This window comes from Trachemys scripta, chromosome 1 (assembly GCF_013100865.1).
Source record: "Trachemys scripta elegans isolate TJP31775 chromosome 1, CAS_Tse_1.0, whole genome shotgun sequence".
NCBI classification, from domain to species: Eukaryota; Metazoa; Chordata; order Testudines; family Emydidae; genus Trachemys; species Trachemys scripta.
This window is the reverse complement of record NC_048298.1, coordinates 254,691,485-254,707,428: the sequence shown is the minus strand read 5'-3', so window position 1 is coordinate 254,707,428 and position 15,944 is coordinate 254,691,485. Positions and strand designations below refer to the sequence as shown.

At 41.0% G+C, this 15,944-nt stretch overlaps 1 protein-coding gene across 1 annotated transcript in view; it reads left to right on the top strand.

Moving 5' to 3' along the window:
* The window catches only part of GPC5 (glypican 5), a 1,030,278-nt gene that overhangs the window by 518,447 nt on the left and 495,887 nt on the right, over nucleotides 1-15,944 (top strand). The gene's annotated exons all lie outside the window — the stretch shown is intronic.

Here is a 15,944-nt window from a genome sequence, read left to right as displayed (position 1 = left end):
TGCCAATGTAGTTCAATATTTAAAAGGGATGACCTAGAGAACTATGGCTCGATTAGCCTGACTTTGATCTTGGGTAAAATAATGGAACCATTGACTTGCAACTTGCTCAACAATGAATCAGAGGGTAAAAATATCATTAATGCTAGTCAGCGTGGTTTCATGGAAAGTGGGTCTTGTCAAACAAATCTCTGTGTGGTGGTTTTGGACAAAATCACAGGTCTGGTTGATAAAGGCAACTATGTTGATATAGTATATGTGGATTTCTTCAAGGCACTTTACTTAGAACCATATAACACTTTTGGTTTTAAAATTAAAACAAGAAGGACACGTATCAGATGGATTAAATACTAGCTCACTGATAGATCTCAAAATGTAGTTGTTAATAGGTAGATATCAATGAATGGGCTATTTTAACAGGGTCCTCCAGGATTTGGTTCTAGGTCGAACACTAGTTAATATTTTTAATAACCATCTAGATGATCACAAAGTCATTGCTGATCAAGTTTGTAGATGATACAAAGTTAGATGGGGTAGTAAATGAGTAGTGCAGGTTACTGATGACTTGAATCACTTGACTAAATGGTCATAATACTTTTTTTTTTTTTAATATAGCAAATGCTGAGTAATATATCTGGGAACAAAGAAATCATGCTATACCTACTGGCTGGGAGATTCCTTGGAAAGCAGTGTCTCAGAGAAACACGTAGGAGTCATTGTAGATCAGGGATTGGCAACCTTTGGCATGCGGCTCACCAGGGTAAGCCCCCTGGCAGGAAGCGGAGGCCAGCACATCCCTTGACCCCGCCGCTTCCCACAGCCCCCATTGACCTGGAGCAGCAAACAGTGGCCAATGGGAGACGCAATCAGCCAAACTTGCGGATGCGGCAGGTAAACAAACCGGCCCAGCCCGCCAGGGTGCTTACCCTGGCGAGCCATGTGCCAAAGGTTGCTGATACCTGTTGTAGATAATCACCTGAACATGAGCGTTCAGTGCAATCCTGTAGCAGAACGAGCTAATGTGACCATTGGCTGTATAAAAAGGGAATATCAAGTAGATGTAGGTAAGTGATTTTTGCATAGTCCAAAGGAGGTCACACAAAATTATCCAAATGCTAGAAGACAAACCTCATGATCTGATGTTTAAGGAGCTCAACCTATTTAGTATATCAAAAAGAAGGTTGAGCAGTGACTTGATCACTCTGTATAGATACTTACATATGGATAAGATATGTAATAGAATGAAGAGCTCTCCCCCCCGTCCCCCGTCCCCCATCCCACCACTATCAGATAAAAGCATAAGATCCAGTGGCTGGAATTTGAAGTTAGAGAAACTCAACATTGAAATAAGATGCAATTCCCTAGTAGTGAGGGTGATTTATTGGGATGGGTTACTGGATGGGATGGTAGACTCACCATCACTTTGAGCCTTCAAAATGAGATTATATATCTTTTTTTTTTTTTCAAAAATATGCTTTAATCCATCTTCTGGGAGAAATTCCACAGTCTGAGAGTGCAGGAGTTGACTGGATAGCTGTGGTGGTCCCTTCTGGCCATGGAATCTGTGAATTTATTAATTCCCTCTTCATTTTCTTCCTTCATGGGCCATGGGGGAGATCAGAAACCTCTGCATTCCCATGCTCATAATACCTGCAGCTTTGCATTAAGACAATCACTAATCAAATATCATGCTTCTGGGCTTCTTTTTTTTGGCCTTCCTCTGGAGCATCAAATTGGTCACAGCTGGAGTCAGTACATGTGATAGGATGGACCAGTGCTGTAAGGTGGCACACAGAATACACAGAATACTCTGTTGTAGAACCATGCATCTTGTTTATATGCTTGGCATCAAAATTTCCGGATTTGGTGTCAGGAAGGAATTTTCTCCAGGTCAGAATGGAAGGCATATGGTGTGCCTCCTTCAGTGATTCAGTGCACTAAATGCCCCAATAATAGTGTGGGTGAAATGAATAGATGATCATAATGGTCCCTTCTGACCTTAATCTTTGAATCAATCATTCCAGGAAGCGGATTCTCACAGCATGTTCATTTCACCTTACATAGATCACCTGTGTTTATATGATGGTTGATTTCTGAGAGCGGACTTGATTATTCTTCATATATGTTAACGGTGGTGTGACAGTGTACCCCATAAGTCTTTATGGGGTGTGTGTGCTTATAAATGTATGTATGACATAACTGGAATATGTTTTGTGCTGCCTGTGCCATGTAATATATCTCTGTAAAGGTTATGGTCTACTATATTCATCCTATCTGTACACATATATCATTTTCTACTTGAGGTTAAGAATATGGGCTGTATACTTGCTTGGTTTCTAAGTAAGCTTTGTGAGGCATTTGATCAGTTTCTTTAGGAAGGAATTTGCCAGGGTAAGTACCTGATCAGGAAACACTTGGGGAACAATGCATCTTGGAATGCTCCAATCCACATAAGAAGTCTTCCTGGAGAAATGCAAGATACCATGTGGACAATGGCTTCGGCCTGTAAAGACTGAGTCATGAAGGGACATGTGACTTGCCCAGGTGACTCCAGAACTCCATCTTGGAGCTGGACTTTGCATAGGAGGGAGGAGGGGGGTCTCCACCCACAAGAGAGAGTCTATTTAAACCCGTGGGAGACCTATTTTGGTCTTCAGCTGGCTAAAGAAGGAGCCTCTCCATCCCCCCAGGTATTAATACATACTCTGAGTGCTGGAGTCCTGAGCTGGCAGGGAAAACAGAAGCAGGGGTAGTCTTTGCACATCGGGTGGCAGCTCCCAAGGGGGTTTCTGTGATCCAACCCGTCACAGCCAGCCCAACCTGAGTGAAGCGGGGGTGGGGGATTTTGCTGGCCAATGAGAGGGCTGTCGTAGCTGGTAGCTGTGAGTCCACAGCCAGAACAGAGTCACCTTCCCTTTTGGGGGACCCAGAGGGGAGCCCAAAGAGGGAAGCCCAGATGGAAGGTTAGGAGGGGCCAGAGAGTCTGCCCACCTTTTGTAGGGAGGGGCTTTCCTAGGAGGAGGGTGAAAAGTCTGCATTCAAAATGCCAGCCCCCTCTCCTGTGGATCTGATTTTAAGGGAAATCTGGGGATCAGGTCTTCTGGAGGAGGGGGTCCATCCAGCTGACCCATTGGGAACAGAAAGTGGGGTGCCCAAAGGGGTCCAGAGCACCCCATGGAAAGATGTTGTTCTTGCCACACTTGCAAGAGATAAAACTTGCTCTCCAATACAGGTGGTTAAAAGAGGACAATGCCCAATCGTCCTCCATGTTCATTGAAGGTGGAACAATAAGTAGCAGGCTTAATCGGAGGTGAGATATTTATGTTAGATATTAGGAAAAACTTTCCAACTGCAAGGCTAGTTAAGTTTGGAACATACCTTCTAGCCCTACATTTCTATGATTCTAAGTTAGAAAGCACTTTATACGTTACCTAAGATCCTACCTACCAGTTCATACCAATTCCTTGATTTATTGTTGAGGAGCTCTCACTTTTGTTTTGGATACTAGGATTCTAGATCCTGGTCTCTGAAGATACCTCCAGAAGCTGTACTAGTGCAGAATATTAATGTATTTTGCCTTTGACAGTTTTCCTATCTACTTATGCCAAATGCTGAGTTGTCCAGTTCCAATGTATGGGATATACCAGTGAACAAGAATGATCAGCATTGTGGGAAAAACTATCCAATTCAGTTGGCATAACTGCCAAACATTCATACTTAACAATATTTATACCATATGCTCAATACATATTAATGTGGTATAAGTAATACATATAACACATTGGCTAAAATTTGTTTAAAAGACAAAGTATTTGTCAGATGACAGCCTTGGAAAAAAGTTATCCAAAGCAAGTAAGAAGTGCGTAGAGCAAAAAATAGAGGGGTAATTTAATTTCCATAAGTAGTCTTGGGCATTTATGGGGAAAACTGGTAACTTTAAACCATTTTTAAAAAAAAAGGTAATTTAGTAAAAGAATCGAAGTCAAGAAGGTTTGACACTCAATATTCATTCTTTCATTATAACAGACAATGCCTTTATATTGTATTACTTCTACTTAGAAGGGAGGAGCTCAATAAGGTTCTATAGAAATTATGCTAAAATTTACAAGACTTTACCATAAGGACTTTACCATACCCATTGTAATTGTGACTATGCAATAGAGGCCTAGGTTGTGCTAATAACACTTTGCCTGTAGTGAAAGGATGATGTGGTGTTGCACTGCCTCAGGGGAAGTATGGCCTTTAAAGGTCAAGTAGCTTACTCCCCATGTCTCTCTTCCCCCCCCCCCCCCCCCCCGCAGTACACACTTATATACAAGCTAGACATTGTCATAGCCAACATATATTGGGCTAAATCCTGAGGTCCTGCTTATTTACATTTTACTAGAATTTTTGAAAAAAACAACTCTATCCTTTTGCAGACAAACTGGTGTTGAAGTTAGCTGCACAAATATTGAGAGATGATTATCATATCTCCACCTCCCACTAGTGGGAGGTTTTGATCCACTGGGAGATGACTTGAATAAAACTTGTGAAAGGAGCTCAAATTTGGCTCTCAAGAAGAAAAATAGTCTACTTCTGCAAATAAGTTGTAGACTGTTGGCATGAATAGATTGGCTGTCCTAGAAAAGATTTCTTAAATTATATCAGGTTTCAGAGTAGCAGCCGTGTTAGTCTGTATCCGCAAAAAGAACAGGAGTACTTGTGGCACCTTAGAGACTAACAAATTTATTAGAGCATAAGCTTTCGTGGACTACAGCCCACTTCTTCGGATGCATACAGAGTGTAATAAATATTGAGGAGATATATATACACACATACAGAGAGCATGAACAGGTGGGAGTTGTCTTACCAACTCTGAGAGGCCAATTAAGTAAGAGAAAAAAAACTTGTGAAGTGATAATCAAGCTAGCCCAGTACAGACAGTTTGATAAGAAGTGTGAGAATACTTACAAGGGGAGATAGACAAGCACCTACAAGATCTCTATCAAGCATTCTTAAATCTACAATACCCACCTGCTGAAGTGAAAAAACAGATTGACAGAGCCAGAGGAGTACCCAGAAGTCACCTCCTACAAGACAGGCCCAACAAAGAAAATAACAGAACACCACTAGCTGTCACCTTCAGCCCCCAACTAAAACCTCTCCAGCGCATCATCAGAGATCTACAACCTATCCTGAAAGATGATCCTTTACTCTCACAGATCTTGGGAGACAGACCTGTCCTCGCTTACAGACAACCCCCCAACCTAAAGCAAATACTCACCAGCAACCACACATCACTGAACAAAACCACTGACCCAGGAACCTATCCTTGTAACAAAGCCCGATGCCAACTCTGTCCACATATCTATTCAAGTGACATCATCATAGGACCTAATCACATCAGCCATACCATCAGGGGCTCGTTCACCTGCACATCTACCAATGTGATATATGCCATCATGTGCCAGCAATGCCCCTCTGCCATGTACATTGGCCAAACTGGACAGACTCTCCGCAAAAGAATTAATGGACACAAATCTGACATCAGGAATCATAATACTCAAAAACCAGTGGGAGAACACTTTAACCTGTCTGGTCATTCAATGACAGACCTGCGGGTGGCTATTTTACAACAGAAAAACTTCAAAAACAGACTCCAAGGAGAGACTGCTGAGCTGGAATTGATATGCAAACTAGACACAATCAACTCAGGATTGAATAAGGACTGGGAATGGCTGAGCCATTACAAACATTGAATCTATCTCCCCTTGTAAGTATTCTCACACTTCTTATCAAACTGTCTGTACTGGGCTAGCTTGATTATCACTTCAAAAGTTTTTTTTCTCTTACTTAATTGGCCTCTCAGAGTTAGTAAGACAACTCCCACCTGTTTATGCTCTCTGTATGTGTGTATATATATCTCCTCAATATTTATTCCACTCTGTATGCATCCGAAGAAGTGGGCTGTAGTCCACGAAAGCTTATGCTCTAATAAATTTGTTAGTCTCTAAGGTGCCACAAGTACTCCTGTTCTTTTTTAAATTATATCAGATCATGTAAACATTTTAATGCCATAAGGTTTTCATATTAGTTCTGTTGACTAATATGTTAATTATAAATATAGATGGATAGTATGCTACACCAAAATTAATAATGTATTACACATCTGAGTCAAGTATTCAATATTAGCATTGAAATTATTGCATGGATGACTCGTATGTTTTTGTTGTTGTTGTTGTTTTTGGTTTTGGCTTTAAAAAATTATTGAACATTTAAATAACAGATACAGTAACACCAGAAACAAACTCAAGATCTGCAACTGCTGCATTTATATATATTTTTTACAATTGTACTGTATCAAACGTGTGATGCATTTTTATGCATTAATCCTTGATATCTTAATGATTCTAATGTATAGTACAAATCCATGCTAAAATAGATGAATTGCAATAATGAAATTCTTGTCAGGTTGAATGCAGTACGAATTCTTTCAAATGCAAGTGGAATTTATAACTGCATTTGTGATATATTATCCTCTGAACAGCTCTGACTGGCACATGTGTAATTGGATTATGATAAATTGAAAAATGCACAAAGTGCATTAGAGCAAGTCTTATATTTTTTCTAAAATATGTTTTCTTGATTTTTATGTTAAAGCACTTTAATGTAAAACTTCACACTTCCAATAAAAAGATACATAGGTGCATTAAATAAAAGTTCATAGTATTTTTCCCAATTAAAACACAATATATGTGTGTGGGAAAACATAATACAATAAACATAACTCATCTCAAAGGAATTTGAGAATTTGTTTTGTAAAAGCTGTAAAATGCTGACTCCTCTGTTTTGATGTGGAGTTGTTAGCATACTGTGTGTGAATTATTTTCCAGATGAGGAAATGAGTACAAAGCCTACTGTTCCTATTGAAAGATGCATAAAATTTGCCATAAAAATCTATAGTAATTGTAAGAGAAATGCATAAAACAGAATTATTTCCCTCTTATAATTGCAGTTCACAACAGAGCATCTTGTTAGAAGGCAAGCCACTTATCTCTAATAAAGACTGGGGCAAGGCTTCCTTTGACTTTCTTCCCTTCCTACCTCTCTCCATCACTCCTATTCCAGACTTTCTTGAAATCTTTTGAAATTTGGAAGATTACATCCTGTCATAAGACTTTTTCAGAAACATAATTGTTCCGAATGTCTTACACATTTCTTAATGGCTGTATTGGTTGTAGATAAACTCTAATGTCCCTTATTTTGGTCTGGATGTGTGGGGTTTTTTTTTTTTAATTATTACTAGAATTATTTTATCTGTATATGGAGAGTGACCACAATGTGTTAGGTACGGTCTTTCCATCCCCTACTTAGCTTCCCAGGGAGACTCATTTCCTGCCCATGTAAACTTTCATTGTAAGAAGTCAGACAACATAAAAAGTGATATGTTCAAGGGCCCTTGTTAGCCAGGGTTCTTTCAGCGTAAAGTTCTTGGTAACTTACTCTGTGTGAGGTGGTGTCAAGAAATAAATCAATGGAGACATGGATGTCTAACTGATTGATGCCTGGTACAAAGAATACAAGTGTGCTCCCACTAAAATCTATATTATTTAGTTTCAAGCACTTACACATGTCTTCAACAGGTTAGTGTAAAAAAACCCTAAAATCCCAAATTCATATTTATCCAGGGTCTTGAGAAGGTCTCAAGTGGATAATTGCATATGTCCAGTGGCCACTCTTCCATCTGCAGGGGAACTTGAAAGGTGTCCATTGAGCTCAGATTTCTTCCTTGTTAATATTACATAGCTTGTCCATCAAAAAAACAACTTGGCTTCTGCTCAGCAAAGTGTGGAGGTTTCCAGGGTCATGTTTACTCCATTGAGGTCACTCACTTCACCCTCCCCTCCTGTTCTGCTAGTTGTGCTAAGGTTTCAGAAAACCTTTTAGCTGCTTTCATCAGTAACACAACAATTGGTATTCCAACTGCTGCCAGTGGTTTAAACATGTTACTGGGCTATCAAAAATCTGCTCCTACACCCTGACCCAACCTTTGAATCTGCACTGTCTCAGGGATCAGCTAGCCTTGCTACTAATGCTAGATCAGGACTGAAATATGTACAGTTTAAATTTACTTCTATGGTAGTTTTTTTTAAAATACAGATCAACTATATCTGACAGCCCTCAACTTAGTTTTTTTACATTTTTAAAGTACATATAGAAGGATACTGTCACAGTTCAGGGAGACTGCACCTCTATTCCCTCTCTGTGGTCCACCAAAAGCATCTGCTCTAGGCTCCTCAATCATCATCCGTTAGGTGGAGATGCATATGTCTCCCTCCTGACCAGGATATTTCCATTTTGGACAGTCCCCTGACTATGCTGTGAGATCCCCAGCAAAACACAGACTGCCTAAGCAGGCCTGCTTCACTTTTGTCCTCAGACATAACTGTGACAATTACACTGTTAGTTACCACACAATTGTTACTAAGCAAGCACTTTTAAGGTAAAAGCATTACAGAAATCATTAAAGGAACCTACACACTTGCTAATAGCTTACCAGCAACGGCTTTGACTTAGCAATGGCTCTGGTTGGTGATTAGGACTTCAAACTCTACAAAGTGTTTTTTCCTGTAGTCATCAGTTCATAACAGGTTTTTCTTAGAAGTTGTTTCTCCAGGAATTAGTCCCTGCTTTATCTCATTTGGGTCTCTGCAGAGACGGTGAATAGATAATCAGCCAAACAATGGGTTTCTCTTCAAGACACAGCTTTAAAAGGATGACTTGGGAAGAGGAGAATTCAAGTTACTTCCCAAGTATTTCCTAGGAACCCCACTCTACTAAAAGTTCAATCTTGTCTGGCCCATTGTTTAAGAGTCCTTGGAGGCACATAACACTTACCATTGTTTATCTGTCTCCCCCTTCAAAGAAGTTGCAAACCATCCTGCCACAGTACATAAACCTTTGCCATTTTAATGCAATTACCTTCTAAAATACTTTAACTTTCTTAAACTGGGTAACTTCAACATAGATCAGACTAGCAAGCAGTAGTCAGTCTGTTGCTGACAACTCCTGTCTGTCAATGTCAACGTTGCACTGTTACAAGTTCTGCTTCAGTGTGCCCTTGAAATGTTTCCATTTGCCTGCTTTCAGTTTGTCATACAGCACCTGCTTTGGCATTCTAGTGTCATCCATCCTCAACATGTGACCAGCCCAGTGCAACTGTGATGTGACAAGCATAACTTCAATTCCTATGGCGTGACTATGTTCCAGAGCCTCATTATTGGCAATTTTTATCCTGCTATTTGATGCAGAGTATAGCACACAGATGTTGGAAATGGAACTTATGTAGAAGCTCAATGTGATTCCTGTATTAGGTTAAGGTTTCTCACTCATACAGCAAATTAGACAGCACAACTGCTTTATGGACTTTTAACTTGGTTTGAAGGTTAATACAATGTTGTTGCCAGCCTCTGTTGATACAACTGTCAGCTCCTTGTCCTTGGTAACATCATTTGACAATACACTACCAAGATAGCAGAAGTCTCGAACCACATTCAGCTGTCAGCTGCTGTTGATGATGATTATGATGATAACTTTTTTGGTTTCATGCAGAGTTTTTGTGGTGCAGTTTGATACATGATGCTGTCCTTCTCAGATAGTCAGGCTATACCTTTCTTCAGGTCCATAATCAATTGTATATCTTCCAGATATGTGCATGCATACAGCAGCTCATAAATGATGGCCTCAAAGACCTTTGGGGAAGATCTCAGCCTGTTTAGATTAAATAATTTTCCAGAGGATCAGAAACATATCCTGATACCAGTGTTCAGGTCTCCTGTAGCATCATGTTTAATTTCTTCTATGCAGCAATTCTCGAAGAACTGACCAATTTTGGAGCCCTGATTAATACCATTAATAATAGGAAATGAGTTAAAACATCACCTACACAGACTCATCCAAACATTACATCATGAAATTGCCTCAGAATGTGTCCAGAAAAAAATTGCAAACAAAACTTATGTAACAATTGCCAAAGCCCTGGTATACTGACAGTGTCAAATGCTTTAGTCAGGTTAAAATGGAAAGTGTAAAGGTCGTGTAGCTGTTCTTTGCATTTCTCCTGCATTTGACAGCCTATGAATGGAATATCTGCTGCTCCTTACTTTGGACAAAAACTGCATTGTGACTCCAGTAGCACCCAATTAGTTATACTGCATAGCAGACAATCAAAGAATATTGTAGTCCGAACCTTTCCAGACACAAAGATTGTGGTAACTATTGGACTTTTCAACTTTCTTTTTGTATATGGTAACACTGGTTTCAATGGGGGCCGGAGGGTAGGGAACAATAATAGAAAATGTGGAAATGGCAGAGGTGCTTAATGACTTCTTTGTTTCGGTTTTCACCACAAAGGTTGGTGGTGATTGGATGTCTAGCATAATGAATGCCAGTGAAAAATAGGGAAAGAGCAAGTTAAAATTTACTTGGTCAAGTTAGATGTCTTCAAGTCACAAGGGTCTGATGAAATGCATCCTAGAATACTAAAGGAACTGACTGAGGAGCTATCGGAGCCATTAGCAAATATCTTTTACAAGTTATGGAACACAGAAGAAATTCCAGAAGACTGGAAAATGGCACTATATTTGCCCATCTATAAAAAGGGAAATAAAGACAACCCAGGGAGTTATAGACCAGTCAATTTAACTTCTGTACCTGGAAAGATAATGGCCCATTCAATTTGCAATCATCTAGATTCTAGAAGATAAGGTGATAAGTAACAGTCAGCCTGGATTTGTCAAGAATAAATAGTGTCAAAACAACCCAATAGCTTTCTTCGACAGGGTAACAAGCCTTGTGCATAGTGGGGGAAGCAGTAGATGTGATATATCTTGACTTTAGTAAAGCTTTCGATACTGTCTCGCATGACCTTCTCATAAACTAAGGAAATGCAACTAGATAGAGCTACTATAAGGTGGGTGCATAAGTGGTTGGAAAACCATTCTGGGAGAGTAGTTTTCAGTTGTTCAATCATGCTGGAAGGCTATAATGACTGGGGTCCCACAGGGATCAGTTCTGGGTCCATTTCTGTTCAATATCTTCATCAGTGATTTAGATAATGGCGTAGAGAGTAACTTAAAAAGTTTGCAGACAATACCAAGTTGGGAGGTTCAAGTTCAAAATACCAAGTTCAAAATGATCTGGACAAACTGGAGAAATGGTCTGAAGTAAATAAGAAGAAATTCAATAAGGACAATGCGAAGTACTCCACTTAGGAAGGAACAATCAGTTACACACATGCAAAATGGGAAATGACTGCCTAGGAAAGAGTACTGCGGAAAGGCATCTGAAAGTCACAGTAGACAACAAGCTAAATATGAGTCAACAGTGTAACACTGTGGCCAAACAAGAGAACCTCATTCTGGGATGTATTAGCTCCTGCTGTTGTAAGCAACACATGAGAAGTAATTCTTCCACTCTACTCCATGCTGCTTAGGCCTTAGCTGGAGTATTGTCCAGTTCTGGGAGCCACATTTCAGGAAAAATGTGGACAGATTGGAGACAGTCCAGAGACCAGCAGCAAAAATGGTGGTGTGTGTGGTGGTGGTGTTGTTTTAAGCTGGGAACGGCGAACCACGGCCACTGGGAGAGGAAGGGGGGGCGTGCCTGCGGATGGTCAACATAAACAAAATCTCATGGCCTGCCTGCGGATTACCCTGATGGGCCGCATGCCAAAACTTGCCGACCCCTGGTTTAGATATAGTTAGTCCTGCCATGAGTGCAGGGAACTGGATTAGGTGACCTCTCAAGGTCCCTTCCAGTTCTGATTATATGAATGGTGCTCTTTTTGAAATCTTGCAGTACATCTTCAGTACTCCATATATTAAGAAATAGTCCATGTAGTCCCCTCAGCAGGATCTCTCACCCATACTTGAGTATTTCTGCAGGAAAGTCATCAGACCTGGGACCCCTGCAGTTCTGCATGCTGCTCATTTTGGTGCTGACTTTGTCAGGGGACAGGATTGCGTCCATTTTGTCATTACATTTGACTGATACATTAATATTAGTGCTTCATTTGTGATGTTCGATGGTGTGTTGAAATGCTGTTGCCACTTGTGAAGGATTTCTCCTTTGTCAGAGATCAGCATTAGGCTGTTCTCAGTCTTCAAAGGCACTGAAGTGGCATGTGTAGGACCATATGTCTTTTTAAAGCAGCATATAGAAGTCTTTGGTTTCACGACAGTTGGGGTAGCCCTGGATTTCATCTGGCATGCATTCCACCATTGATCCTGCATGTCTTTAAGTTTAGATAGGAATCTGTGTTATGACAGCCAATCTTATAACTGTGCCTACAGAGACATGGGATATAAGAATTTCATGTTGCATCTCATGTTTTGTAGTAAGTAGCTATTGAATTTCTAGATCATTCTTTACAAACAAATCTTTGACATTGTTTTGCCATACCCAAGATGGTGAGAACAGCTTCATATACTGTTTCACAAAGTCTCCCGCTCACTATTTACATTAGCAGTAGTCATCAAGTCAGCAAGAATAGACAAAGGTGTTTTGGTGATGGTGTTACAGATCTGCGCTCATGTAGCTTCATCTTGTAATCACTTTATTGTGAGCTGTCTGGTTTAGTTGATGACTTGCATCACAGTGGTCAAATGATTAATAAGTTTGGAGCAGATGTGACTGGAAGAGGGCAAATATAGGGCCAAAATATAAAAAGGGAAATAAGGACAACTTAGAGAATTACAGACCGGTCAGCTTAACTCGAGTGCTGGAAAGATAATGGAGCAAATAATTGAGCAATCAATTTGCAAGCACCTAGAAGATAATAAGGTGACACAACAGTCAAGAACGAATTGTGTTAAACCAACCCAATAGCTGTCTTTAACAGGGTAACAAGCCTGGTGGATGGTAGGGGGGCAAGTGTATGTGGTATACCTTGACATTAATAAGGCTTTTGATATTGTCTCGCATGACCTTTTTACACAAACTAGGAAAGTACAGCCTAGATGGAGCTATAATAAGGTGGGTCCATAACTCTTTGGAAAACTATTCCCAGAGAGTAGTTAAGTGGTTTGCTCTCAAGCTAGACGAGCATATCAAGTGGGGTTCTGCAGGGATTAGATCTGAGTCCATTTGTGTTCAGTATCTTCATCAGTGATTTAGATAATAGCACAGAGCAGGGGTAGGTAACCTAGGGCACGTTTGCCAAAGATGACATGTGAGCTGATTTTCAGTGGCACTCACACTGCCCGGGTCCTGGCCACCAGTCCGGGGGGGCTCTGCATTTTAATTTAATTTTAAATGAAGCTTCTTAAACATTTTAAAAACCTTATTTACTTACAACAATAGTTTAGTTATATATTATAGACTTATAGAAAGAGACCTTCTAAAAACATTAAACTGTATTACTGGCACGCGAAACCTTAAATTAGAGTGAATAAATGAAGACTTGGCACACCACTTCTGAAAGGTTGCCGACCCCTGGCATAGAGAGTACACTTATACAGTTATGGGTGATACCAAGCTGGGAGGCGTTCCAAGTACTTTGGAGGGTAGGATTAAAATTCAAAATGCTCTGGACAAACTGCATCTCTCTCCTCCCCCCCATCCCTTTCATGCAGCTGTCTGCATCTCCTGGTTTGGGGACAGTACAGCCATGCCAGAAGAGCTGTCAGGGTGGGGCACTAATGGCAAAATCAACACCCAATTGTCATGGCTCTGAGGATGGACAATCTCACCTGGAAAATGTGTACCCTGCACCAATCTCTCTGCAAAGTGCCCTTTGTCAATGAGTCTGCCCAATGTCAATGTCATACCTGGCTAGTTCTCTTGCAACAAGTGCTGTACCTTTTTCAAGTTGATTGGTGGTAATATTGTCACAAAGTCCTCATGTTCTGCTAAGCTATTACAATTGATATCATGAGCTGCCGTCATTCAGATCTGCAACTATGACCACCAGCATCACCACTCCTGTTGCTTCTCCACTCGCCCATCATTGTAAAACTTTCCACCTTCAACAGAACACACACAGATTGTTTTCAGTGGTGCTGGCTTGCATCACAGCATCCACATTGTCTCACCCATTCATCTGTGCTCCACTGGCATACATTCAGAAGACTACTGGCAGGGGTTAGGTTGTGATCTCTGGCCATCTATGTGGAATTGTTCTGTGCACCCTGAATAACAGTAGACAGCTGTTATTTTGACAACTGGTATGCTTGTATCTGCTTACTACATCATTGTAAGTGTAACACTATTGCCCACTATAGACACTGCTGAGGTCTTTGCTACTGATCTGGTAGCTAGTGGCATGGGTTAATGAGTGTCAGGGCATGATCCACACACCAGTGGGACTGTTCACTGCACCTCTGTGGCCCCATGCTACTCGAAGATCCCTTGCAGAATTTGCCTGGGCGTGCAAGGACCAAGTTACCAGTTGGTACCACTCAGGAGGTACTGCAGGGGTCTTGCCTATGGAAAGGCTAGGTACCAGCAGGAAGGACTTATGGATTGTCTTCTCTTCACCTAAATGGTGCTAGCTGCCAGCCAGTGATGATAGTAATAGAATCAGTGCATTGATAACTGGCACTATATGCTTCACTCAGGCCTGGCCCACTGACTGTATTGAGGCACTACTAGCCAATGAACCAACTCAAGTCCCGTATTTGTTTGTTGAGGATCTCCCTTCCATCAGCTGCTCCAGCAACCATTTCTCAGAGCAGCTCTACAAAATCTTCTTTTCTCTCAACCCTTACAGTTTGAAAAATAAGATTCATATCTTTGTGTGAGTTTCCATGTGCAGCTGTACTTCAGACTTCTTCTAATGTATTCTAATTTTGAGCCTACAATGAGACAAACTAGGTACAATTTTTGAAAATGCGGTGCTTATGTCACTTTTGAAAATGGGACCTAGGCACTCTTGAAAACTGTGTCCATTATGTGTGCATTTTGTGAATGCACAAATGAGTTCTCTTGTCTTGAACTAGGGTTTGAAATCAAGTTCCCAAAGGGCAAGAGCTAGAGTATGTTGATAAATTGTGTAGTCACTTGCTTGACAACACTTTGGGAAATGCTCAGACACAATAACTGATGTCAGTCAGGTTTATCAATAATGGTTTTATATGATCACAGGACTGCTCTTCAGAGACTGGTAAGTGATACTACATTCACTTTTTACCCAGAAGGTGTTTTCCTCAAAGGTATATCCCTAAAGCAGTCTTTTTGTACCCTACTTGTTGTTTACTCTATATGTCACCTGAAGCTGGATTCAGTTAATCAGCTTTTTACCTTGTTTGTTTCTGGTACCATGGTGTGCCCCCTTTCTTTTGTTCTGAAACCATGTGTTCCAGGTCATGGTGCACCTTTATCTTTGTTCTGAGCACATGCATTCCATGTACTAAGGAGTGTGAAGACATCTCCATCCCCCGCCCCACCCCGGCTTGTGAAGGTAACTTCCTTTCTATTGCTATGAGGAAACAATTATGTCCTGATACTGTCAGTTTTCCTATCTACTTAAGCCAAAGCTTGCTTCAGCTAATGCAAGGTGTTAAGGAGCACTTTCTATAAATGAACACGATTATATAGCCCAAATTAGCCTGTACTTTTAATATAATGGCTATACTAATGCTTGGAATATGTATTTTGGGTAGTATTATCAGAATAATATACATGTATGTTAGCCAGCATATATTAGGCAACAAGAGCTAAAGGCATATGCTGCCATGGGATGTTGCTGGACACCCTAATCCAGGGGTCGGCAATGTTCGGCAAGCGGCTCGCCAGGGTAAGCACCCTGGCGGGCTGGGCCAATTTTATTTACCTGCTGACATGGCAGGTTTGGCCGATGGCGGCCCCCACTGGCCGCGGTTCGCCGTCCCGGGCCAATGGGGGCGGCAAGAAGCCGCGGCCAGCACATCGCTGACCCGTGCGGCTTCTCACTGCCCCCATTGACC